Source organism: Grus americana, chromosome Z (genome assembly GCF_028858705.1).
Source record: "Grus americana isolate bGruAme1 chromosome Z, bGruAme1.mat, whole genome shotgun sequence".
Classification (NCBI taxonomy): Eukaryota; Metazoa; Chordata; class Aves; order Gruiformes; family Gruidae; genus Grus; species Grus americana.
This window is the reverse complement of record NC_072891.1, coordinates 34,584,356-34,610,399: the sequence shown is the minus strand read 5'-3', so window position 1 is coordinate 34,610,399 and position 26,044 is coordinate 34,584,356.

Sequence of the window (26,044 nt, the reverse complement as noted above, 5' to 3'; positions counted from 1 at the left end):
GTTTTTCTCCTCTCTCACAGATGTTGTGCAGTGGTTTTTACCCTTTCTTAAATACGTTATCACAGGGGCACCACCAGCATCAGTGATGGACTCAGATTTGGGCAGCAGCAGGTCCGTTTTAGAGCTTGCTAGAACTGGTTATGTCCAATGTGGGGTCAGCTGCTGGTGTCTTCTCACAGAAGCCATGCCTGCAGGTCCTCACCGCCTCCCCCTCTGCAAAAACCTTGTCACATAAACCCAGTACAACTAGACAACAACACTGATTTCCGGTTCGAGCTTTCATTCAACCCATTTGATCCTAAACTGGAGGGTTAGACTAATATTTTTCACAGACACATCTGAATTGAGGCAGACTGTGACAGTTCATTCCTTCCCAAGTTACACAAGGTGCTGTACATAGCAGTGGGCCAGTGCCTTATGAGAAACACCAGTTTATATAGTTTGAAAGATAGAAAAGGAAAGGAGTAATATTTATAGCAGTATGGTAATATTTATAGGTTGTCACAAGCAAATCTAATGAATTTCATCACATCAAACTGTTTCCAAAGACCAAATGTTATACTGAAATGTTATTTGAAAAGCACATGAACTTTTATACTTTGACTGACACTGCCAAAGCTTTAGTTGTGTCCAGTTTGGGTTATTATAGTTCAGGACTTGAACTTATCCAAAATAAACCAGCAAGTTTATCAAACATCTTGAAAATAAAACTTATCACAAAATACCAAGTTTAGATGTTGTTTAGGTTGTTATGCCAACTACCCTTTCAGAGCTATTTCACGTGATTATCAAGACTGGAAGTACCTCATGTTAAGAATGTACCACTCGGTGTTGCGTAATGAAATGTTCACTAGAACAGAGAAAAAGGACAGGGACATGGATATTGTAACCAAACCGTCATGAACAGGAATATGATTCATTCCCTGCTCTGCAAGTCTCTTCTAAGGGAATTTCTTCCCAGTAGGCTTTGGAGGTTTTGTGGCCTAACAAAGATATTAAGCGGTTTCTAAGCCAGGAGTTCAGGAGCACACTGGAAGTGTGGGACAGCCAACCTTGAAGCCTTTTATATTACAGAGTTGAAGGGATGTCATCTTGGTTTAGTTAATTTTTTGTTTGTGTTTGTTCGTCTCTTTGTTTGTTTTGGTGGTGTAAGTGGTGGTAGGCTTACAAATTTTAGCATATATATTCATCTCACAAAATGGCAGCAGTACTACAAAGAGAAAGGAAGCTTCTATAAAATGCCTGGGAGACGGCTTCTTTGAAAAGGTGCTTCATAAATAGACCTGGAGTGAGGCACTCCAGAAAGCAAGAGGGACATGACTTGAGTCAGAGTGTTTGCAACTTTCCAATGAGACTGCAAGAACACCTTCTCAGGCAGCAATAATAAAGAAAGTACTTGAGAAAAGGAAGGAGTGGAAGCTCTTGTACGCGTATGTCTTTTTTTTTTCTGACTCAGATGGTAATAGCAGTTATCAGTGGAGTGCCCACATATGGTTATTGCTAATTCCTCAGAAACCATTCGCAGTTTGTTGTCAAACAATCCTATGTTTTCTAGTAGATCTGACAGTTTATCTGGGGGAGTTCTAGAGAGTCCACTTAAGAAGAAAAAGGGTGTCGTATCTGAGTGAATAGGGACTCATCTGACTCAGAAGTTGATTTGCTTCAGCATTTCCAATACTGTGCAGTCTTTCTAATGGATTTGAAACCCACCAGTAATGTTTATGATAACCATTCATAGGAACTAAATTACTTGCTCCTAATCTATAAGAAGAGAATCCTTTTTCAATTTTTGAGTATTTCTTAAGGTAGTGAGGAAAAGAACCTGAGTGAATAACTGCAACAGCTTTGGCTCCATTTTTCTAAGCCTGCAGACAGTATAATTTACTGTTGAGCAATGCTTTTAACTAGACTAGCAAAACAAAAATACACTGAGTTTGGAACAGCAACATTTTACTAATCCATCATAGTGAAGCAGATAATGCAAGCAGTAGCCTGAATTCTTACTAACTCAAAAAGGAGTGTTTGTGCATGTGTGTTGATATGAACCTGATTGCCCAGAATGTATGTTTCTCCATTTCTGAAGTTTATGCCTGAGAGAACCCACAGGAGTACAAATTCCCTCCAGGTGAAAGAGTAAAGGTCCTCTCTTCACTTCACGTTCTGATTTATTATTTGGAAGGGTTGCTGAGAATGTAGCCATACTATATGTTAAAAAAAAAAATAATGCTATTAGCAGCAATCTGATCAAGTCTGATCAGTATTAACTGTAGAAAGTTTTTCAGTGACATGGGGCAATATATATATTTGTATGTATATAAGAAATATATATTCACACACAGACACACATGTATGTATATAAAAGTAAACATCCATTTTTATTTTGTTTTTAGAAAAAGGTTTTGATTGATATGTTGTTAATCACTAAATCAGTCTCCATGTAGCATAAAAATATGATGCTTTCCCAGCTATCCCATTTCTTTTTCAAGGACTTTGAGTGTGTGTGGATTCATTGTTGCATTTTTCCCCAGGGAATTTTATTCTATAGATGGGGTCCCAGGTATTGTCACGATCACTTATAAATCTGTTCATCAGTACAATGCTAGGAATTCATGTTGTAGGATCATGGGTTAAGTGAGATTGTCCAGTTGTGATCTGATTGCAATTGCAAACCTTAAGCATTGTGTTTTCAGGCATTGCCTTTTTAAAAATTTGCAAGTTTTCCTTACAAGCATTATTTCAGAGACAGTTGATACATTAAATATTTTTCTATTTTTATAGTTGTATTCTTACCTAAACCCCAAAATTAATATTAAAAATTTACTTTTCTTCTCATACTTATAATTCTAAAGTACCATACCATTTTAAGCATTAATAAGTGTAGAATGGGAAGGTATAGATTGCTATGATGGATTAATTGATTAACTTTATATCATCTTTCATTGCCATAGTGACTACCCATCTGCTTATAGTGTTTTAAAAGTAGTTATTCAGTATGACCCTTTTGAGAAACAGGATTACTAATTCAAAAATGCCAAAGTAATCTGTTTTCCTCTTTTGTTTCATACTGAAAAGCTATCGTGCAATTTTAAGCAGAAAAACATTTTTTTAAAAAAATTAGAATCATACAAAAAATAACCTTTTGATCCAATCTTCCTTAATGATTGCAATTTAAGTATTTTTTTATAGCACAAGAAAACAAAAGCAAACGAAAATCTTTAAATATCCCCTATAAGTTCAGATTTTCCACCCAGCAACTGCATTACAGGAGTAGAACTGTTGTGTTGGAGTTTGTTCAGGAAGTCACCAGAAGTGTATTGTAATTCACGTGTATCTTATTTTTACTCCCTAGTTAGCCTTTGCAGCTTTTGCAGGTCAACCTATTTTATTATTTCCATTCCTGTAACCTTCTGAGCTGTGTGGGTGAATCAGCTAGTGGTATACTTCCCTCCCAATTAGTAAACTAGAGAAGTTGTAGTCACTGTGCAACCAGAGAGGCCATCTTTCAAATGAGACATATGAACAAGGTTATGATCTCTCACTAATTTGTCATATCTCGCAGAACATGTTGCAAAACTGGGAACTTTGTTTCTTTTGCCTGAGGCTTAGCTTGCTAAGACTGCAATCAATACTGATTTTTACTTAAAATTTTGTAAAATTTTGCTGAATTAAATAGCAAAAATGTTTGTATTTGTCACCATTTTAGATGTATGGGGCCTGATCCCCATGTTGTAAGTAACACACATCTGAACATCCTGTAAAAATTATTGACAATCAAATTTCTCTGTTTATTTTCACCATTGGTTTAATGTTACTTGTCTTTTGACTTTATACTGAACCTGTTCTTTTTCTTTCTTCAGAGTACAATAAAATATTTGATCCATAAAATAAATTGTGTTAAGTGTGAAACCTCAATCAAAATTCAGTATTTGTAGTTAGAATTTGGCTATCCAATACCTTGTACTCCTACAATACCTGCAACTGGTTAGATATCAAAGGGCTTTAAGAACCTTAACTAAAGACATTAAATTAAAGTTTAAACCTACTAGTAATGTCTTCAGGTTAACATTTTTCTGTAATCTTGGGGATTGTATTTTAGTATTACAACATGCTTGTAAGGTAGGGGGGTAAAATAATCTCCATTATATTGACACAAGTGAAACCTTCCACTTAGTTGCACAGAGAGCTCAAACTCTGAATAATTTCAGCTAGTGTCAGACATAGCTCTCCTCTTAAACTTCAGATATTTCTCCTGCAATTCCATCTGCAAATTGTTTGATTGCATGCCAAAGCCATTAGGTGGGATTGATTTACAACACTTCTCATATTGTTAAAAAGAAGCCATATTTTACCTCAGAAGCAGCACCACACTGATGATGGGTGAAGTGCCTTTTTAATTATGTATACTTTAGAGACTAAAAAGCTAAAACATGTGTTAAGAGTTTCCCTAATCATCTTACTGTAAAGGAGGTTTCATATCATTCTTGTATCCATTTTCCCTTTCTATGTTTTCCCTTCTAGGTTTCCATGACATTTTAAAAGTATGTCAATGAAGTAGCTATTTCAATAGTGTTCCTCACAGTGCCATGTATTAAAAACAACTCTGTCATGTTCAAAGCCCTCCCTTACTTTTATAGAAGAAAGCCACTGTTTTACTCTTGAAGTTTAGATTCTTCCTAATGTCCTTCTCAACACCAGAGCTTTCACTAGTACTGTTCTTCACTCCATTTGTATAATCTATGTTTCAAGTTTTCAGATCTGTTGGGTTTTGGGGTTTTTTTAAATTTATTTGTTAGCATGACATTGGCTAACTGAAAAGATCAATACATTATTTGGCACAATTGCTAATTCCGGATCAGACGTATGAATGATCTCTTTGTAGTGAATTGATAAATAATTCTACTGTTTCTTCATCTGATTTTTTCAATAACAAATATTTTCTTTTCCTTGCAAATAGTGGTTTAATCTATTTTATACAATTTATATGACACGCAGTCCTTGTGAAACAGTATGGAGTTTTTCTCAGTAGATAATGCCATCCTCCTTATTTTTTGAAAACTACCATGTAAACACTTTTTATTAGTAGTACTTAAAACACTAATCAAGCATTTAACTAATGTTTTAAACAAATCTCTGCATTTCATGTCCATATTAAGGTGTTTGGCACTAGAGTGAATTTTCTCCCATACCGTATCCTGGGGTGCATCAAGCACAACATTGCTAGCGGGTCTAGGGAAGTGATTGTCTGTGCTGGTGTGACCTCACCTGGAGTACTGCGTGCAGTTTTAGGCGCCACGGTACAAAAAGGACATCAAACTATTGGAGAGTGTCCAAAGGAGGGCAACAAAGATGGTGAAGGGTCTAGAGGGGAAGACGTATGAGGAGAGGCTGAAGTCCCTTGGTTTGTTCAGCCTAGAGAAGAGGAGACTGAGGGGAGACCTCACCGCGGCCTACAACTTCCTCACGAGGGGGAGCGAAGGGGCAGGCGCTGATCTCCTCCCTCTGGTGACCAGTGATAGAACCCGAGGGAATGGAATGAAGCTGTGATGGGGGAGGTTTAGGTTGGCTATCAGGAAAAGGTTCTTCACCGAGAGGGTCGTCGGGCACTGGAACAGGTTCCCCAGGGAAGTGGTCACAGCACCGAGCTTGACTGAGTTCAAGAAGCATTTGGATAATGCTCTGGGTCATATGCTCTGATTCGGCTGGTGCTGTGTGGAGCCAGGAGTTGGACTCAATGAGCCTTATGGGTCCCTTCCAACTCAGGATATTCTATGATCCTATGATTCTATGATGTGAGAATCCAAAATCTTTCTTAGGGATGAACTGGAATATTCAGGGATGAATGGTAGAATGATGGTATTTTTTTTTCCACCTGTATTTTCTACCCCTATTTCATAGTTATTTAAGCACATAGACAACTCACAACTTAAAATTAGAATAGATTTAAAATAATAATTGAGGAAATTTTATTTGAAGTTATTAATAAATGTTGTTAATGTTTTGGACTTAGATAGCTGTCTTTTCTTGGAATTCTCTTGTAGCACTTCCTTAGCTAGGTAGGTAGCATCTTCCCCATTGTTCTAATGTTAATCCCAAAGGATGCATCATCTGTCACTAAATGTTCAATATTAAACTGCTCATTTTGTTTCCTTTCATTCACTCTTGAAGCAGAGCACAAAACAGTCCCTCTGGCATGTTCATAAAATCTGTGATCTCACTGATTAAAATGTAGAGAAGCTGGCATTTTCCTTTTATCTACAGTCCATCATATCTTTATTGTTTTAATCTCTTTAATGCTGTGTTTCTACTCTGTCTTTAGCATTGGTATTTTTGTTTGGGTTTGTTTTTTCTTTGTGTTTTGTTCCCCCCCCCCACTTACAGCACACTAATTAGACACAACCAAAAATATTGCAAATAAATTTCTCATGTAACTCTCTGTGATAACACTTGAAGCATGCCTTCATAGTATTTGTGTAGTCTGCTATCATAATTTGAAGGTAAAGTACAAAAATTTGATGTCATTTAAAACTGCATGTCTTTTATGCAAAAGTCATCAGTTCTTAAATATTTTTTAAATGTACCTTATCCCCTTTTGACCTTTTTCCCTTTGCTCTTCAGATTTTACTGTTAAGATTAGAAACTTTTTAAAAAGCTATTTCCAAATATCTGTATTGCTCTTCTGATTTTACCATCTTTTTAACAGGATATCCAACAACGCTGAGGTTTAACCCCAGCCAGCAACTAAGCACCACACAGCCACTCGCTCACACCTCCCACCCACAAGGGAGGAGAATGGAAAGAAACTCAGAGATTGAGATAAAGACAGTTTAATAGGATAGCAAAGGAAGAGAATAATAATAGTAACAACAACAACAACAATAGTAATAATAATAATAATGATGCAATTGCTCACCACATGCAGAAGGAAAAAAAGACAACAATGCCCAGTCTGTTTCCGAGCAGCAATCCGAGCTCCCAGCTAGCTTCCCCAATTCTATACAGAGCCTGACGTTCTATGGCAGGGAATGTCCCTTTGGCCAGACTGGGTCAGCTGTCCTGGCTGTGCTCTCATAGCTTCTGGTGCACCTGGCAGAGAGTGAGAAGCTGAAAAGTCTTTGATTTAGTGTAGACACTACAATTACCTAGCAACAACTAAAAACATCAGTGTGTTATCAACATTATTCTCATACTAACTCTAAAACACAGCACTATACCAGCTATGAGAAAGAAAATTAACTCTATCCCAGCTGAAACCAGGACAGTATGCACCCCTTATTCCATAGCATCTATGTCATGCCCAGGTCCCATACTTACCAATACATTCCAATTAATCACCATCACTTTTCCTGTCTTTTAATATATACATGCAGATATCACTCCCTTAATCCATGGGCCATCCCTCTGAAATGTCTGTTGAGTTCATTTAGTCCATGAATTTTGGGGTCCATCTGTCATAACAGTCTCTCGGGGCAGAGGAGATCATGTGTGATGTTGTTCCAGAAATGAGTCCCATTGTCTGCTCAACTCTTTCTGGGGTGCCATGTCACCACAGGACTTGTTTTTCAAGGCCCAGGATAGTGTTCTGGGCAGTGGCATGGGTCATAGGGTATGCTTCCAGCCACCCGGTGGTTGCTTCCACCATTGTAAGCACATGGCGCTTACCCTGGCGGGTTTGTGGGAGTGTGATATAATCAATCTGCCAGGCCTCCCCATTTTTATATTTCAGCCATTGTCTTCATATCAGAGAGGCTTTAACCACTTGGCTTTCTTGATTGCAGCACATGTTTCATATTCACGGATAACCTTTGAGATGGTGTCCATGGTCAAGCCCACCCTTCAATCACGAGCCCATCTGTATGTTGCATCTTGTCCTTGATGGCCTGAGATGTCACAGGCCCATTGAGCTATAAATAATTCACCTTTATGTTGCCAGTCCAAATACACCTGAGCTACTTCAATCTTAGCAGCCTGATCCACCTGATGGTTGTTTTGATTTTCCTCAGTGGCCTGAATCTTGGGTATGTGACGTACTTTTAGATTTAGCTTCTCTAGCCAGGCAGCAATATCTGGCCACAATGGGGCAGCCCAGAAGGGTTTGCCTCTGCGTTGCCAGTTGCTCTGCTTCCATTGCTGTAACCACCCCCACAGGGCATTGGCCACCATCCATGAGTCAGTATAGAGGTAGAGCATCGGCCACTTTTTCAGTAATATCTAAAGCTAGTTGGATGGCTTTCACCTCTGCAAAATGACTCAATTCACTTTCTCTTTCAGCAACTTTTGTGACTTGTAGAGGACTCAACACAGCAGTCTTCCACCTCCGATGCTTACCTACAATGCGACAGGACCCATCAGAGAACAGGGCATATTGCTTCTCATTTTCTGGCAGTTTGTTATACAGTGGGGCCTCTTCAGCACATCTCACCTCCTCCTCTGGTGATATTCCGAAATCTTTGCCTTCTGGCCAGTCCATGATCACTTCCAAGATTCGTGGGTGACTGGGGTTTCTTATTTGAGCCCACTGTGTGATCAGTGCACATAGCATCAGTTGCATGATACGTAGAGGGGATCCTCTGTTCGAACATCCAGCCCAGCACTGGCAGTCAGGGTGCCAGGAGGAGCTGTGCTTCAGTACCAACGACCTCCAAAGTGGCTCAAATCCCTTCATATGCTGCCAACACCTCTTTTTCAGTTGGAGTGTAGCAGCCTCGGATCCTCCGTATCCCTGACTCCAAAACCCCAGGGGTCAACCTCGAGTCTCCCGTGGTGCTTTCTGCCAGAGACTCCAGGTAGGGCCATTCTCCCCAGCTGCAGTGTAGAGCACATTTTTCACATCTGGTCCTGCCTGGACTGGCCCAAGGGCTACTGCATGAAATATTTCCTGTTTAATTTGTTCAAAGGTTTGCCATTGCTCAGGACCCCATTTGAAATTGTTCTTCTTCTGGGTCACCTGACAGAGACGGCTTACAATCAGACTGTAATTTGGAATATGCATGCTCCAGAAACCCACAATGCCTAAGTCTGTGTTTTCTTTTTGTTAGTTGGTGGAGACATGGCTGCTGTTTTGTTGATCACATCCTTTGGGATCTGACAACACCCATCTCAACATTTAATTCCTAAAAACTGGATCTTGTGTGCAGGTCCCTTGACCTTACTTTGTTTTATGGCAAAAATGGCTTTCAGAAGGATTTGGACTATTTTCTTCCCTTTCTCAAAAACTTCTGCTGTGTTGCCCCATATGATGATATCGTTAATGTATTGCAGGTGCTCTGGAGCTTCACCCTGTTCCAGTGCAGTCTGGATCAGCCCATGGCACATGGTGGGGTTGTGTTTCCACCCCTGGAGCAGTTGGTTCCAGGAATACTGGACGCCCCTTCAAGTGAAAGCAAACTGTGGCCTGCACTCTACCACCAAAGGCATTGAGAAAAATGCATTCTGGATATCACCTTGGTCATATCACTTGGCTACCTTTGACTCCAGTTCATATTGACGTTCTAGCATGTCTGGCACGGCAGCACTCATCAGCGACGTGATTTCATTCGGGCCACGGTAGTCTGCTGTCAGTCTCCACTCTCCATTACACTTTCATACAGGCCATATGGGACTGTTAAAGGGTGAGCGGGTTCTACTGGTCAGTCCTTGGATCTCCAGTTGATAAATCAGCTTATGGATGGGAGTCAGGGAGTCTTGATTGGTGTGACATTGCCACTGGTGCACCATTGTGGTAGTGATTGGCACCTGTTGTTCTTCAACCCTGAACAACCCCACAACAGAAGGGTCTTCCGAGAGACCAGGCAAGGTAGACAGCTGTTTAATTTCCTCTGCCTTAAAGGCAGCTATTCCAAAAGCCCACCGGTACCCTTTTGGGTCCTTGAAATGCCCTCTCCTAAGGCCGTCTATGCTAAGGATGTACAGAGCCTCTGGGCCAGGCACAATGGGGTGGTTTTCCCACTCATTCCCAGTTAGACTCACTTCAGCTTCCAATGGAGTCAAATGTTAGGCAGAAGGGTTCTGCTCCTTTACAGCTGGATGTCATTAGGGTACAGTGTGGCACTGGTATCTACTAGAGCCTTATACTCCTGGGGATCTGATGTGCCAGGCCATCAAATCACAGTCCAGTAAACCCGGTTGTCCCTTTCCTTCACCTGCCTGAAGGCAGGATCCCTCTAGTCCTGGTCATTATATTCATTACCTTGTTACTCACTTCTTTTAAGTACATATCAGAAGCTCCTTCCATAAGATTAGAAGTAAGATTAGTCCTCTTACTCTGTCTGGGGAACTACCCACTGGAGAGTGCAGCAGCAATTTTCCTGGAAGAACCCTCATTTGAGACTGTTTTCCCTTGCAATTCACGTACCCATGCCTCTAGGGTCGAGGTAGGTTTTCCATCCCACTTCCTAATGTCCTGTCTGTGGTCACACAGGTAAAACCACAGGGTGATTTGTGGTGTGTACCCTCTGCATCCTCCTTCTTGAGCAGAGGATCGCTTACTCCTAACAGCTGAGATACTGGTCTGTACAAGCGGGGAATTGGACATATCCTCTTTCTGTTGCCAGATCTCCTGGGAAAGTTTCTCGAACAAGTTTTCAGATTTTTTCAGACAGTCTTTCCACAGCTGAGACACAGGCCCATAGGAAGGAAGAAAGATTTTCTTTGTTGAAGTTGGCCAGCCACTTCATTCCTTGTTGGTACCTCTTCATCTTTGCAGGCCAGTACTGCCAGTGATTTGGCATACGACAGTGGTGCGTTCTGTACAAACCTCCACCACATGGGTCAGGTACATCGGACTTCCTCTGGATCTGTGGGTAACTGCACATTGTTCGGGTCATAATAAACCATCTCCCACATGGCTGACTCCCTCAGGTGCTGTATACCTCTCTCCATGGTGGTCCACTTGCCTGGGTGACATATAACATCTTCTTTGAAGGGATACCTTTTCCTCATGCCTAACAAGAGTTGACTTCAGAGGCTGAGGGCTTATGTTCCTTTTCCAATCACCTTGCAATGTCCCCTTCCCTGGACAGAGATCCCAGCTGCTTGGCTTCCCCACCCTCTAATTCCAGGCTACTGGCCCCATTATCCCAGCATCAGAGCAGCCAGGTGATAGGTTGTTCACTTAATTGACAGCTGTAATCTTTCCGCATAACTCTCTTTAAGATCGTGAATTCACCATGAAAAATGGGAAAAGGACAATCTGTGTTCAATATTTTTGTGGTTATTAGAGTAAAATACTTTCTTTATCTGTTTATCTCATCTTATCTCTCGAAAAGTTTGGCATCCAATTACTGTTATGACTGTGAAAAAGCACATATTTTTCCAAGTCAGTACATTTATTCACTTGACCCACAGGCATGACAAAGAAGTACCTATTGATCAACAACCTGGATCTCATAGAATATTCTATAGCTCTTATACAACTTGGCTTACAATAGTACCTGAAGACGTTGTTATCCTTAGATAATAAGAGTTAAGGATCATTAGAGTAATGAGTGATTTGACTGTCTTTAATTTTGTCTCTTACAGTCTTCCTCAAAGGCAAAAAACAGCATGAATGATACAGTGTTATTTTGTATAATTCATTTCTATGTATGTACATGCATAGGGTTTATATGTATTTAAGACAAAATAGTCCTTACTGTGTAAAAATTCTTGAGCTGTAAGGCAAAAATTGCATCTTGCAATGTTTGGCCAGTGAGTAAGGGAGCGTGTTTCAAGTTCAGCAAACTTTGCATTGATTACTTATTCTGGAACATCTCTTCCTGTGCAGCTTGTCAACTGTCAACTATATTGGAAGATGCTGTATAGCGTCAGCTGGTACCTGGTGTGAGTAAACAGGAAAGTAGTGCAAGCAGGAAATAAAGGATTTAAATTACTTTTAACCAAGACTAGCTAAAGACTTTTGGATTTTTGTCCTTTTTTTTAAAAGTGTCACTTTTATTAGAATTTTTGAAGGCCTTGTTGTTATATTATTATTTTTTCTTCCATTATAAATTATGCATGGTTTTCATAATACTCCTGAATATACTTCTTAAAATAAATTCAAATCTTCATTTCAAATCCAAATGGAAACTGATCCCAAGTATTTAACCCTTAATTTCTGTAAGCACTATACTTTTGCAGCTATTAAAATTTTCTTGTAGTTTTGTTGAGTAGTTTAGTTCTATTCCTATTGAAAGTGGTTACATACATTAAGACATAAATTATCTGCAGAAGTAAGTTCATGAAATCCTTTGGACTTATATTAGCAAAGAGTTTAACTTGAAATATTCACTTTCAGTATTTCTCAAATGCAGTAAAGTGTCTCAATTTTTATTTCATTACAAGAATATCTGCCATTTGGGCTTTAGCTGTAACTGCTTTCCTTTTTTCTACATATACATTTTTTCTGTGGATCTTCACAAGCTGATGACTAAGATCTATGAGTAATACACGAAAATTATAACATGAACTTAACTTCATTTTTCATTAATTCCTATTGTAAAACATTTAGCCTTTAAATTGTTATTTCTGTCATATACTTGTGGTATAATGTCCTCTCTTAATATTCAGAAATAATAGAAAATAATTGGATGAAAAAAATGAAACAAGTGAAAATTCAAATTTTATATGGTGAAAAAAAAATAGTTTGCATTTTCTTAACAAGACATGGCTTCAATAGGACAAGAATAATATATGTTTATGATAAATGATGCAATTGCATATCCCGTGGTGAGTGAAGGAAGCAACATTAAAAAAAACCAACCAAACAACCAAACAAAAAAACCCCCCAAAACCCAAAACACCAAAAACCCAAAAAACCCCTACCAAAAGTCTAAAGCCTGGAGCAGTAAAACTTGTATGTAGGAAACTTATCTGATCTCTGCTGTTTCATGCTGGAATTAAGAGGACTGCTCCTCCAAAAAGAAGGGCTGGGAGAGTAATTTGAATTTGGAGAGGGAGGGAGGGGAGGGGAATGGTTAAGATGCCTTATTATCTCAGTAAATCAACACACAGGATCATCTTCTATCACTTCTGGTACTCCTGAGCTGAATAGAAATACAACTTATTGTTTCCTTTTAAGCCTCTAATATTTAGACAAAAGGTTTATGACAACAATAGGTAGGCATATTGGATTCATATTGTGAGGCTAACACTTTAACTGACTCCCTAACATCTTCATTATAGTAAACAAAATGGAAAAATGCCCAAATAATAATACACCTTACAATAATAGTGTATTATTTTTGAGTAAACAGAGGCTAGCTACAAGGGATTCTTTCCTCACGTCAGCAATGCTAAACTGTATGTATCACTTGTAGCTTAAAAGAAGCATGGAATAAAAATTCTTCTAATCAACAATGCTTTAACATGAAAAGCTGGCAAGAATAGCTTGATTTGCTTCATAACATGACACTAGACTACTTTTTGCTTAACACTGTATGAGGTCTTACTTAGAAGTGCCTTAGTCTATGAGAATCGAAAAGAGCAGGCAAGATGTCATTAAAAACTTAAAAAAGGGAAAAAAGTAAAAAAAAAAAAAAGTCCAGAGATGCCTTTGAAAACTCCTGTTACCTGAACTTGGCAAGTTATTCAACATTCTGACATAGAACAAATAAAGATACCTGCATAAATAATATGTCCTTATGAAGAGCCAGTATGGCTTCTGTACAAGGAAGTTCCAGTTTAAACTCTACTAGGCTGTTCTGAAAAGGTGAATAAAACATACCTAAGGGTTATTCAGCTAATAGACCTGAATTTTATAACAATCTACCTCATCAAAGGTTACTAGGAAAAATAAGTAGCCATGGCAGGGAGGAGGTATGTTTGGAATAGATTAATAACTGTTTAAAAGACAGGAAACTGAAGGTAAGGATAAGTGGTCAGAAGGGAAAAGTGTAACCAGTGGAGTTCTGCAGTGATATTGGCTGGGAGTTATTCTGTTCAATCTGTTTATACTAGCCTAGAAAAGAAAGTGAGCAGTAAGATGAGAAATTTTTCTTATGATGCTAATTTATTCAGGATAAAATTAATAAAGGACAAGGCTGACTATGACAAAATACAGAAGAACTTATTAAATGGTTAGAAAATGAAATTGCAGATGACATTTGGTGTGATGGACTTGCAAAAGAATCCTAACATTTTATTTAGGAAGTAATCATCTCCGCGTTACCATTGTCACTCAAAAAAACCTTGGCGGTATAATGAATTCTTTCTTGAAAATATAAGCTTCAGTGAACAGCAATGATAGAAAAAAATCAAGTGAAATAGTAGGAATCATTAGAAAAAGATTGGAAACAAACCAGAGGACATCACTGTGACATTCTTTAATTTTTTTTTTTTTTTGTCCTTTTGAATACTGAGTGCAGCTCTTTTCTCCCCTTCCAAAAGTTATTTTATAGAACAGAAAATGTTTCAGAGGGAAAAAAATCAAAGATGTTCAGAATTATAGAATGGCTTTTGTATGAAGAACAATCAAGTAATCTAGGATACTACAGCGTGGGAAAAAGACAGCTAATGACAGTTACGATACAGATTTACAAAACTGTAAATGGAGCAAACAGAAAAAAACATACATTGTTCTCTCCTTTGGCAACAAGAACCAGGGAGTATCAGATGAAGGCAGGAGGCACGGATTCAGCACAGAGAAAGGGAATTGGTTTCTTCCACCTCTGGGGGCAGAGACTGGACGGGGTGCATGCTGATTGCTGGTCTGGGTTCAAATAAAGACTGAACTGATCAGGTGAATAGAAATGCTCTGAAGCTTTCTAAAAACACAGAAACTGCATCTGGCCTAAAAAGTCCAACACATGAGCTTTTGTTAGAGACGTGGAGGATATCCATGGAAAATGTATTTGATTGCCTTATTCCTACTCTTTCCCATATACCACCTATGGCCATTGTGCAAGAACACAGATGTGAACTAGATAAAAACTTGTTTCATCCCTGTGCATCCATTTGCATATTCCTTACCTTTTTTTTTTTAAATACAATGTTAGACTCATCTGTGTCACCATATCTGTAAAATCCTGCAAACTCAGATTGGTGACATGTCAAATTTTATTGTGTATTCATTAAACTTTGTTTCTTTCGCCTTTCTTTTAACCTAACCAGGTTATTTTATCCTATTTCTAATTTTTAACAATTAAAATATAGGAATAAATATATAAGCATAAATGACACAATAGAAATGTGTGACTTCCTTTTTTGCTTGTAAAGCATCTACCAGCAAGGGTTACAGGTTGGAGGCTGAAGCCTTGTACATTGTTGCAATAAATCAATATTTAAGAACTTCATAACTTTAAGTATGTAAGTATTAGTTTCTCAGAAAGTTTTAATGGGAGTATTTTACCATATGGACAGAATAGCAATGTATTTGGATTTTTTCACTTTTAATTGTCCTCTTGTTTGCATTTTAAACAAATTCTTTTTTATTCTTCCCAGTCATATGATATTTCCATATCTAGACACAGATTTTAGAATGGCAATATTTTTCCTTGTAATTTTTTTAGATTATAATTAATATTTTCCAGTGAAAAGCTATTTTTCCTTCTGATAAACCAGAAATTTTTCTTTTCATGCTTCTACATGCTACATTAAAATAAAATGAAACAAAAAGATAAAGAACCTGCCCACACCCCCAGACTCCCTTCATTAGGTCTAAAAAATATGACCTTTCAGTATCCTTCTAAGGTACTGGAATACAAAATGAGATGCCACATAGAGTAGATTCATGATTGGAAATTTATTCTCCTCCAGTATTTGAGTTACTCTAAAGAATAAAAATACATTGTGGTAAATCCTATACAAACAGAAGGCATAAAATAATGTCCATTAAGGGGATATTAGCATTCTAAAAGCTAAATATGACTTCTCTATCACATCTTCCTCTGCTGGGTATCTCAGCGGTCTCATCACACTGGATGCACACTGAATCCACTATATTCATGGTGGTTATCTCAGTTAAGGATGATTCTGTTCGTACTTTCTTATATCAGAGAGGAAAGGTACTGTCGTGGTTTTACCCCAGCCGGCAGCTAAGCACCACGCAGCCGCTCACTCGCTCCCACCCCCATCGGGATGGGGGAGAGAATTGGAAAAGTTAAAGTGAGAAAACTCGTGGGTTGAGATAAAGACATTTTAATAGGTAAAGCAAAAGCTGCGCACACAAGCAAAGCAAAGCAAGGAATTCATTCACCACTCCCCATGGGCAGGCAGGTGTTCAGCCATCTCCAGGAAAGCAGGGCCCTGTCACGCGTAACGGTTACTTGGGAAGACAAACGCCATCACTCCGAACGCCGCCGCCCCCCCCTTCTCTTCCCCCCAAGCTCCTTATAAACTGAGCATGACGTCATATGGTATGGAATATCCCTTTGGTCAGTTTGGGTCACCTGTCCTGTCTGTCTCCTCCCAACTTCTTGTGCACTCCCAGCCATCCCGCTGGCAGGGCAGTGCAAGAAGCAGAAAGGGCCTTGGCCCTGTGTAAACACTGCTCAACAATAAGTCCATAGAACAAAAACATCTCTATATTATCAACACTGTCTCCAGCACAAATCCAAAACATATCCTCACACTAGCTACTATGAAGAAAATCAACCCTCTCAGCTAAAACCAGGACAGTACCCTTCCATCAGAAATTCAACACCTGCAGGAAATAGAAAGGACCTATAACACAGCCCGATAAATACCCTGTTCATCTCAAAAATTTCTATTATGACCAGGTTTTTCCATAGTGTAATCTTATTCAACCTTCACAAAACTTCCAGTGGTTTAAATATGAAACTAATAATTCCGAAGTTAAATCTGTATAAAAACTTTTAAAAATGCAAATTTACACATTTAAACATAGTAATAAAATGCTCACATGACATTACCAGCATTAGCTTTTTAACCATTTTACTACAGTCTTCAGAAATTATCCAACCAGCTTTTCAGTATTCAAAGACATTTCTGGTAATGGTTTCTCCTTTTTTGCAAATATAGAGGAGCCAGGGAGGAGAGGTGCTATGCTGGACCTTGTTTTCACCACCAAGGAGCGGCTGGAGGGTAATGTGAAGCTCATGGGCAGCCTTAGCTGCAGTGACCATGAAATGGTGGAGTTCAAGATCCTCAGGACAGCAAGGAGGGTGCACAGCAAGCTCACAACCCTGGACTTCAGGAGAGCAGACTTTGGCCTCTTCAGGGACCTGCTTGGTAGAGTACCATGGGACAAAGCCCTGGAGGAAAGAGGGGTCCAGGAAAGATAGTTAGTATTCAAGGACCACTTCCTCCAAGCTCAGGAGCAATGCATCCCAACAAAGAGGAAGTCAGGCAAAACCACCAGGAGATCTGCATGGATGTGTATTGGTTTGTGTGGCAAGGTTTTGGTCATGAGGAAGGCTACAGGGGTGGCTTCTGTGAGAGGCTGCTAGAAGCTTCCCCTGTGTTTGATAGAGCCAATGCCAGCCGGCTCTAAGATGGAACTGCTGCTGGCCAAGGCCAAGCCAATAAGCAATGGTGGTAGTGCCTCTATGATAACATATTTAAGAAGGAAAAAAAAAAAGCAGTTTTTGGAGCCAGAGGGAGGAGTGAGAAGATATGAGAATCAACTTTGCAGATATCAAAGTCAGTGAAGAAGGAGGGGGAGGAAGGGCTCCAGGCACCAGAGCAGAGATTTCCCTGCAGCCTGTGGTGAAGAGCAGGCTGTCCCACTGCAGCCCATGGAGGTCCACAGTGGAGCAGAGATTCCCCTGCTGACCATGGAGAACACCACACTGGAGCAGGAGGAGGTTCCTGAAGGAGGCTGTGACACCGTGGGAAGTGCATACTGGTGCAGGCTCCTGGCAGGACCTATGGCCCCATGGAGAGAGGCACCCACACTGGAGCAGGTTTGCTGGCAGGACTTGTGAGCAGCCAGTTTCACTTACCCACGCTGGAGCAGTCTAGTCCTGAAGGACTGTATACCGTGGAAGAGGCCCACTTTGGAGCAGTTTGTGAAGAACAGCAGCCTGTATGAGGGACTCATGTTAAAGAAGTTCATGGAGGACTGTCTCCCATGGGAGGAACGCCACACTGGAGCAGGGGGAGGGTGTGAGGAGTCCTCCCCCTGAGAAGGAAGGAGCAGCAGAGACATGTGATGAACTGACCGAAACCCCCATTCCCCATCCCCCCGTGCCATTGTGAGGGAGGAAGTACAGAATTTGGGAGTAAAGCTGAGCCCAGGAAGAAGGGAGGGGAGGCAGGAGGAGTTTAAAGATTTGGTTTTATTTCTCATTACTCTACTCTGTTTTGCTTGGTCATAAATTAGATGAATTTTTTTCTAAGTTGAGTCTGTTTTGCCCATAATGGTAATTTGTGAGTGATCTCTCCCTGTCCTTATCTCAATCCAGGAGCCTTTTGTTATATTTTCTTTCCCCTGTCCAGTTGAGGACGGAGACTAATAGAGCAGCTTTGGTGGGCACCTGGCCTCCAGCCAGGGTCGAGCCATTACAGGTGAACAAGGAGTGCCTGGACCATCTCAAACAGAAGAAAGGAAGCCTACAGAGAGTGGAAGCAAGGGCAGGTAGCCTGGGAGGAATACAGAGAAACTGTCTGAGCAGCCAGGGATCAGGTTAGGAAAGCCAAAGCCCTGACAGAGTTAAATGTGGCCAGGGACATAAAGGCAACAAGAAAAGGTTCTATAGGTATGTTAATGATGAAAGGAAGACTAGAGAAAATATGGGCCTCCTCCGGAAGGAAAGGGGAAACCTGGTTACCTGGGATAAGAAGAAGGCTGAGGTACTCAATGACTTTTTTGCCTCCATCTTCACCAGCAAGTGCTCTAGCCACACTGCTCAAGTCACAGAAGGCAAAGGCAAGGACTGAGAGAATGAAGAACTGGCCACCTGAAGGTGCACAAGTCCATGGGAACTGATGAGATGCATCTGCAAGTCCTGAAGGAACTCGTGGATGAAGTTGCTAAGCCACTCTCCATCATATTGAGAAGTTGTGGCAGTCCTGTGAGGTTCCCACTGGCTGGAAAAGGGGAAACAGAACCCCCATTTTTAGAAAGAGAAAAAAGGAAGACCTGGGGAACGGTGCAGTCAATGGCTCGTTGTCCAAGTGGAGACCAGTGATGAGTGGCATTCATCAGGGGTCAGTATTGGGACTGGCACTGTTTAACATCTTTGTCAATGACATGTACAGTGGGATTGAGTGCACTCTCAGGAAGTTTGCTGATGACACAAGACTATGTGCTGCAGTTGACACACTGGAGGGAAGGGATGCTATCCAGATGGATCTTGACAGGCTTGAGAAGTGGGCTCCTGCAAACCTCGGGAAGTTCAACAAGGCCAAGGGCAAGGTCCTGCAAATGGATTAGGGCAATCTCAAGCACAAATACAGGTTTGAAGGAGAATGGATTGAGAGCAGCCCTGAGGGGGACTTGGGGGTGTTGGTGGACGAAAAGCTCAACGTGAGCCAGCAGTACACGCTTGCAGCCCAGAAAGCCAACCATGTCCTGGGCTGTATCACAAGAAGCATGACCAGCAGGTCGAGGGAGGTAATTTTGCCTCTCTACTCCGCTCTCGTGAGACCCCACCTGGCATACTGTGTTCAGTTCTGGGGTCCCCAACATAAGAAAGACATGGAGCTCTTGGACTAAGTCCAGAGGAGGGCCACGAAGATGATCTCAAAGGGCTGGAGCACCTCTCCTATGAAGACAGGCTGAGAGAGTTGGGGTTGTTCAGCCTGGAGAAGAGAATGTTCCAAGGAGACCTTCTAGCAGCCTTCCAGTACCTGAAGGGGACCTACAAGAAAGCTTGAGAGGTACTTTTTACAAGGGCATGTAGTGATAGGACAAGGGGTAATGGGTTTAAACTGACGGAGGGTCGATTTAGATTAGATATTAGGAAGAAATTCTTTACTGTGAGGGTGGTGAGGCACTGGAACAGGTTGCCCGCAGAGATTGTGGCAGCCCCCTCCCTGGAAGTGTTCAAGGTCAGGTTGGATGAGGCTTTGGGCAATGTGGTCTGGTGGAGGGTGTTACTTCCCATGGTCAGGGGGGTGGAACTAGAAGATATTTAAGGTTTCTCCTTTGGTCAACATCTCTTACTATTTTTCTCCAAGCCAACTAAATCCTCTTCTCAGTCTAAGAGCCTTTGTTCCTATTTATATCCCTGCTTTTCAATATTCAGAGCATAGTTGTTAAATCTAATGATTTCTTTAGTTTGCTTTGAAGCTTCTTCCACTGGGAATAGGTGACATATGTCAGCCTCCTTGTCAATCTCTGGCTAACTCACTGCACATTGTGGCAATTTTTATAAAATTAGCACAAATTAATAAATTGCATATAGACAGAATCTTGAAATTGCCATAGGAAGACAGGAAAGGAGAAAACAAAAAGCATCCTCATTTACAGCATTTAACCTGGAATTCTTAAAGAAGGGCATAGATGAACATTTATCATCTGTATCGTTAATGAAAATATTTGTAAGAAAAAGTCACTACCATTTACATTCTTAAGGCTGTTTTGGAAATGGATGTCATCTGCCTAGATCACTTCTGAAATCTGGTTTTAATTCTGCTGACAACAGTCTGCAGGAAAGGGATGAATGATCCTTAATCTCACCAAATCTAATCTCATAGTAAATGAAACTGTGTAACTTCATATGAGAAGGAGGAAGTGGATATATAGTGATAGCTCTTAAATGCACTTTCCTGACAAGAACCAGTATGTTCCTGAAATAATTACTTCAGTTTTCCTCCATAGACTGAGACTTGCTATCTTGCAAGGCTTTTAGAAGGAAGGGCAGAAAAAAAAAAAAAGAGTCCAAAGGTCAGTAAGGCCATGCAGGGATTTCATTTGTTTCTTTGAGCATATTGAAAGAAAGATCCTTGGGAAATCATAATTCACATCCTCCTTCCTGCTTTCTCTCCAGTATCATGTTCTGGCCTGTAAATCAGAAGAAAAAGTAAAACTATGCTCTGCACTGCACTAAACCTCATTTTTACAATAATAAGTTGCTCAGAGAGCTGTTTCTCCCTCAACATCCATTGCACTAGCCTGTATTTGTTGAGGGACACTTTCCCATTCGTGGTGGGTTGACCCTGGCTGGGGGCCAGGTGCCCACCAGAGCTGCTCTCTCACTCCCCTTATTCACTAGACAGGGGAGAAAAAGTATAACGAAAAGCTTGTGGGTCGAGACAAGGACAGGGAGAGATCACTCACTAATTATCGTCACGAGCAAAACAGACTGAACTTAGAGAGGAGATTCATCTAATTTATTACTAAGCAAAACAGAGTAGAGGAATGAGAAATAAAATCAAATCTTAAAACACCTCCCCCCCACCCCTCCCGTCTTCCTGGGCTCAACTTCACTCCCGGCTTCAACCTCTGCCCCCTTCAGCGGCACAGGGGGGCGGGGAATTGGGGTTACAGTCAGTTCATCTCATGTTGTTTCTGCCGCTTCTTCATCCTCAGGGGGAGGACTCCTCTCATCGTTCCCCTGCTCCAGCATGGAGTCCCTCTCACGGGAGACAGTCCTTCATGAACTGCTCCAGTGTGGTCTCTTCCATGGGGTGCAGACCTTCAGGAGCAAACTGCTCCAGCGTGGGTCCCCCATGGGGTCACAAGTCCTGCCAACAAACCTGCCCTGGCGTGGGCTCCCCTCTCCATGGGTCCACCGGTCCTGCCAGAAGCTTGCTCCAGTGTGGGCTTCCCACGGGCCACAGGCTCCTTCAGCTCTGGCGTGGGGTCCTCCACGGGCTGCAGGTGGAATCTCTACACCCCCTCATCCTTCCTCCATGGGCTGCAGGGGGACAGCCTGCTTCACCATGGTCTTCACCACGGGCTGCAGGGGGATCTCTGCTCTGGCACCTGGAGCACCTCCTGCCCCTCCTTCTGCACTGACCTTGGTGTCTGCAGAGTTTCTTACATCTTCTCACTCCTCTCTCCGGCTGCAAAAGCTCTCTCAAACTGTTTTTTTTTTCCTTCTTAAATATGTTATCGCAGAGGTGCTGTTTGGCTCGGCCTTGGCCAGCAGCAGGTCTGTCTTGGAGCCGGCTGGCATTGGCTCTGTTGGGCATGGGGGAAGCTTCTAGCAGCTTCTCACAGAGGCCACCCCTGTAGACCCCATCCACTACCAAAACCTTGCCATGCACACACAATACACCATTGTCTTGACACATAACACTCCATGTCTGTAGCTGGTGTCCTTGGGTAAGTTTGAAGATCTCTCTTAATCTTAACTCTATCATTTCCTTAGGCAATGTCCTTTTTGTCTCATAATTTTCTTCAGGACATTTTTCCTGAGTCTTTTCCCCAATAAGCATGTGTGGTTTTAATAGGTATGTTTTGATCAATGTCTGTGATGACTGTACCTGTCTCTTCATTTTCCTTAGAGTTTTGTTACAGAAAGTGAATATAGTGTTTAAGAAGCTTAACTGAGTGTAAAATCCAGCATTATGGGATTTTTATTATTTTAAGCAGCCTTCCTGCAAGTTATAGAGTATTCAAAACTACTATAATGGTTTAAAATTGTGAAATATAAAAGGGATCCATTTTACATACAACAAACTCACCATCTGCTTTTTTTCTTTATTATTCCTAGTCATCACACCTTATCTATTAATACAGATGTCAGCCTTGACATTCATAGCACTATTATGAAGCTTACATCCCCCATAACTTTTTGTTAGTGTCAGCAATACCTAGTTAAACATCCATAAACAAAAAAAAGGATTTTTTTTCTACACTAAATCAACCTTTTTCCGCTTTATAAGTGCATATTAACATTACTGCAGTTACATTGATGCTGTTTTGCCATAGATAATGCACGACTCCAGTTAATATAGCCTTTTGCAAACACTTTGCCATAGGCAAGTTTGTTAAATTTTAGTTTGGGTTGTTTTTTGTGATGCAGTTATAGACTACTACAAATTACTATATCCTCACAAATTCTCTTTGTTCATAAGTAAACCTCTATAAACACAAATTTTACTTTTTAGCCTGTGCTGCCTTTTTTTCCAGTGCAGAGCTATCAGAGCTGCACTAAAACAAGAATAGAGATGTACTTCAGAGAACTGCACAGGAGTTGTGTCCAGTTTAGTATTTCAGCTGTAGGTTTGCCAAAAGAGTGTGATACAGATAGCTGATGGGGAAAGAGCAAAGAGGGAGGTGTGAGCACATCTATGAATTAGGTATTGAATGCCAGGAAAAGATGAGAATTGTAGTCTCACAGGCTTGTACGCGTAAGTAGGGCAGACAGGAAACTGTTAAAATGCCTGCCTCCCTTGCCAAGGGGGACATTGGATAAAATTGTGTTTACTGTGCATGCTTATCTTACACCCTTATTCTAATTACTTGTTTCCTTATGCACAGAGAAGAACAAACCTGTGTTACCCTGTATATGAAGCATACTATTTCTGACAAGCAGAAATATAAGATGTTATCAGGTATTCCTTCTTCCCTCTCTCTTAGGAGGAAGCTCTAGCTTGCAAGAGTCTAGGAGGAGCAGACTTCCCCTGAAGAGAGGACTTGTTTTTCAGAGTTGGTCCCTTGCTTCCCTGAAACACTTTTTGCTATTGATTTTGTTCCCTTGAGGTTGCTCTTGAATCATTTTTGTATTAATATCAACATAAGCAAAGGGGAGGTGTTTTTTTTCATCACATACTCATATACTGCTATAACTTTGAAAAGAGGTGTTAGGGAAAGTAGGACAAGAATCGAAATGCATATGTGCACACACCTCTCTATGTTAGAAAAGGACTATTAATGCAGGAATATTTCATTCAGAAAAATTGGAAAGACCTTTCAAATTAAAGAAAAGAACACTATCTGGAGAACAGTATTTGTATAACCATGGTATTAATATTTTTACTGTTTAAATTAGAAGAAAATTACTAGAGAATCCAAGTACTGCATCTATTTTCCCCATTCATTTTTACATGATGTCTCTGTTTGAGATCTCAAATGCACCATGATTTCGAATAAGTTTATGCTAATAAAGAGTTGCAAAAGGTTTCAGCATTATGCACGTGTAATTGGCTATCTCACATTTTACAAAACAAGTCTAACTGAAGCAGATCTAAATTAAAGAGGATTTGTTAGGTTCTTGTAAGAACATGATTAATGGGTAGCTTATCCTGACCCTAGAGGCTTGATGGGAGTTACAATGCAGAATAAAAATCAGGATAATCCCATAATAGTGACACAGCAATAATGATAAACTACAGATACAAACTGACATTAGCTGATACAGTATATCATGCTTCATATGTATCCTTTTGAGAAGAAAGGATTTGCTAACAATGTCCACTTAAAAATGACTATTCAGTGCTTTATTAATGATAAACAGAAAGCCCAAATTAATCTTACTACATGATGGGAAAAATCAGGTAAAAGAAAAAATAAAATTGTCAAGTAGAGTGACAGTTAATATTGGAAAGGGGGAGCAGACAGACATTTGTACTGTGAAAATACCAGTTAATACAAAAACAGAGTAAACAGAACTTTGTGTTAGAATAGACAATTCAAAATTGTGATACCTTTTGGGGTAGCAGAAGATGCACCTGACAGATATAATTCTCAGTTTTGGTTCAAGACCACTCGGTATCCTTTGTGTAAGTAGGTAATCATCAAATAGAAGCACTGTGTTGTATCCTGGCTAGACTAACAGAAACTTACAGTTTAATATGTGTGATCCCAGGAGGATACAAAAGGGAAAAAAAATGCAAAACTGTGTAATGTGGTGTAAAATTTGAATTCATCAGAGATAGAGTGAAATAGAGAGGAAAAGAAAGATGTGTGCATGTCTTCCTTTCATTTTAAGGAGACAGAGAGCTTAAGATCACTGTACCATGGATAGTGTAAATGAATAGTAAAGTCTAGCACAAGCTCTAATAGCATAGCATCGACTTATTGCAATATCAATTAAAATTTGGGGAAGAAAGTCAGACCTATGGTACATATCCCTGACACCATTTCCAATCATCTTTTTTGAATATGTAACGTGTCATTTTAATTAGATCAGGCACTGGTTCAGCAATGAGCCAACCTACAGCTTGAGTTTACACTGTATGGCTCTGTACAAGAGATGTCTCCAAAATACTAAATCATGGAAGGGAATTTATGCAGTGGTGCCAGTGAAGAATGTGCATGTGTGAGTGGCTATGCATATATACTCAGTGCACAGATAGAGAAACAAAGTATATATTGAGCATTCTGTGTTGCAAAGCTCCCAATTTCTGCTGCACAGTGAAGAAGATGATTTCTTATTCTGAGAATGCAGCTATTTGGTTAATGCAGTGTTTTTAACATCCACAGAAATAATTGTACCTATTGACAAAAATAAACGTTTTACCCAAAAGTCATACTTAAAAATACAAAGTTAGATACATCAGCAAACGAAAATAAATACTTTTTTTCATTAAAGCAGAACTACTCTGGTTTAATGATAACTGTAATATCTCTTCCTTTTGCAATGTGAATGGCAGAGGGGTTTGGCTTTCATTGATTATCCTTTCCCTTTAAGAAAAGGATGATTACATTGGAGATTGGAACTAACTTAGTATTTCTAATAGGACACCACTGAGACGCAGTAGGTCTGAGAACACCTGCTTGGCAAAGAGTAGCTGTGCTTGGGGAAAGAAATGTCTTCAATAAATACAGAACTTGTTCGTAAATATCCTTCAGAAGCAATAATCTCTAAGCTTCACAGATAAATCTTTTACATACTTAATATTATTTTATTCTGGCGAAGCTATCTGAAGTGGATCACAAGAAAGCTAGTGGAGACATCACCCCTCCAGGGAGCCAGTGAGAACAATTTTGTCATTTACTGCGATTCGTTTGTAGAAGCCCATTCTGTTGAAACAGAATTGTGGGGCTAACATATTTCAGCACATGAATGCCAAGGTTGCATCCCCATCAGAAAACTTAATAAAATTTTGAAATTACCTAAAATGTTTCAACTACCATGCAAAATCCTTTGGGTGATGACCTAGTGAACAATACTTTTAAATAGAAAATATGAATCCTAAAACTGCCAGGTTTACTAGTTCAGTGAGACAAGAAGACAAGAACAACTGATTCCTGTGTGTACAGTACTTGGTATTT